This window comes from Humulus lupulus, chromosome 3 (genome assembly GCF_963169125.1).
Source record: "Humulus lupulus chromosome 3, drHumLupu1.1, whole genome shotgun sequence".
Classification (NCBI taxonomy): Eukaryota; Viridiplantae; Streptophyta; class Magnoliopsida; order Rosales; family Cannabaceae; genus Humulus; species Humulus lupulus.
In genome coordinates this window covers 160137387-160139887 of record NC_084795.1, presented here as the reverse complement: position 1 = coordinate 160139887, position 2501 = coordinate 160137387, and the positions used below count along the sequence as shown (strand labels likewise).

Genomic DNA, 2501 nt, shown 5'->3' with positions numbered 1-2501 from the left:
CACCTTTAGTAAGAAGTTGGGTTATGTTCAAATTTGAAAAGTTTAGAATTAATTGACACACTATTTGAACGGTGCGTGCTTGAATTCATTGATTTCAATATTGTAGTGATATAGACATATATTATTACCATGCATAGTCTTATGGAATTGATGCTTGAATTAAATCTTTGAAATTGAATTAGCATAGACATATGTGATTTAATTAAAAGATTAGAATCATAGTTCTTTGACGAAACCCTATGAAAATTAATTAAAATTATGGACTACTAGATCACCAGTTGTTGCAGCATCAGTCCAGCATCATTGTCAGGGTTGCATATTAGGGGGATAATTATTCTAGTTGCCATCATACCATTTGTTACTCCTTGAATCAATTTTCCTAAGTCGTTTCTTTTATTTTTCCGCATTTAATTAGTATTTAATTACTTAGTTCTTAGACGACAATCTCTTTAATTAATTTTAGTGCTTTTAAATCATTTTGTTAAAACTTAGTTTCAAAACAAAAAAAAAACTAAAAAAATAGTCCTTGTGGAGATGATATCTAGTACTTGCTACTGTATTACTTGTTGTTGACAGTGTACACTTACACTTTGCTTAAATTTACGCAACAAGTTTTTGGCACCGTTGTCAGGGATTAAGTCATTTATTGTGAAATTAAGTATATTGAAATTTGGTTTAAATTTATTTTGTGCTAACTTGGGTGATTCTCATGCAATTTCAGGTTTACACAGTGTATGAACAAGAATCAAGACCCTGAACTACTTCCCACGGATCCAGAAATCGAGCGTACATTTAGAAGAAGGCAAATGATACAAAAATCAAAAAGGGGAGTAGTGATGATGGATGCTGAGCAAGGAGCTCAACAAGGAACCGCTCAAAGGGCAGCAAATCAAGTGGGAGTTGCTCAAGAAAGAGTAGCTCAAGAGAGAGTAGTTCAAGAGGGAGTAGCTGCCAATAATGGGAAAAATGCAGTGATTGTGGCTGATGACAGAGATCGTGCTATTAGGCAATATGCTCTCCCACTCTTCAATGAGCTTAATCCGGGCATCGTTAGACCAGAAATCCAGGCTACACAGTTTGAGTTGAAGCCTGTTATGTTCCAAATGCTTCAAACTTTAGGCCAATTTAGTGGGATGCCAACAGAAGATCCTCACCTTCATCTTTGATTGTTCATTGAAGTGAGTGATTCATTCAAGCTGCCCGTAGCTACAGAAGATGCCTTAAGACTGAAGTTTTTCCCATACTCCTTGAGAGACAGAGCGAGAGCTTGGTTGAACTCTTTGCCATCTGATTCTGTGACTACTTGGAAAGAGTTTGCTGAGCAGTTTTTGATGAAGTATTTCCCTCCCAATAAGAATGCCAAACTCCGCAATGAGATTACTTCATTTCAGCAACTTGATGAAGAATCTTTTTACATGAGGCATGGGAGCGGTTTAAGGAGTTGTTGTGCAAATGCCCTCATCATGGCATTCCTCATTGCATCCAGATGGAGACATTTTATAATGGTCTAAATGCCCATACTAGAATGGTAGTTGATGCTTCGGCAAATGGGGCTCTTCTTGCTAAGTCCTATAATGAAGCATATGAAATCCTTGAGAGGATATCCAACAACAACTATCAGTGGCCCACTACTAGATCAGCTACAGGTAGAAAGGTGGCTAGTATTCATGAGGTAGATGCCATCAGTTATTTGGCAGCCCAAGTTTCCTCTATTTCGAATATGCTCAAGACAATGAACATGGGAATGAATCATTCAATGGGGCAGCCTATGGGGATACAAATGGGGCACATGGAAAACATTTCTTGTGTGTATTGTGGTGAGGGTCATACTTTCGACAACTGTCCTTCCAATCCAACAACTGTGTGTTACATGGAGAATCAAAATAGGAATGGTCTGTATTCTAATTCCTACAACCCATCATGGAGGCAACATCCTAACTTCTCATGGAGTAATCAAGGGGCTAGCCCTAGAAATTCTTCTATGCCACCAAGACCAAATTTCTCACTGGGTTATTCCCCACAAGCACCACAACAACAAGCAATGCAATCTAGCTCTCTTGAGAACATGTTGAAGGAGTATATAGTGAAAAATGAAGCCATGATCCAAAGCCAAGCAGCATCATTGAGAAACTTAGAAAACCAAGTTGGGCAACTAACTAATGAGCTTAGAAATAGACCCTATGGTACGTTACTAAGTGATACCGAGAATCCAAGAAATGTGAGCAAGGAACATTGTAAAGCCATCACTTTGAGAAGTGGGAAGGAGTTGGAGAATTCCAAGACAAATTCTAGGCATGAGGGTGAGCCCTCTTCAATTTAAATAAATGAGGATCTAAAAAGATGCTGAAATTCCTAGTGTACAAAAATCTGCCTCTGCCCAGAATGCTGCAGGAATGCCGCAGCATAAGCGCTCAGATAGCTCAATTTCAAAGCAGCCACCTCCATTTCCCCAACGTTTTCATAAGTAAAAGTTGGATTCACAATTCAAGAAATTTCTAGAT

General features: G+C 38.4%; 1 non-coding gene across 1 annotated transcript; it reads right to left on the bottom strand.

Moving 5' to 3' along the window:
• Positions 1 to 1361: 1361 nt before the first annotated feature.
• Positions 1362 to 1470, bottom strand: LOC133827680 (small nucleolar RNA R71). The gene has a single exon (XR_009890331.1). It is a non-coding gene; the product is annotated as a small nucleolar RNA R71 (small nucleolar RNA).
• Positions 1471 to 2501: the final 1031 nt, after the last annotated feature.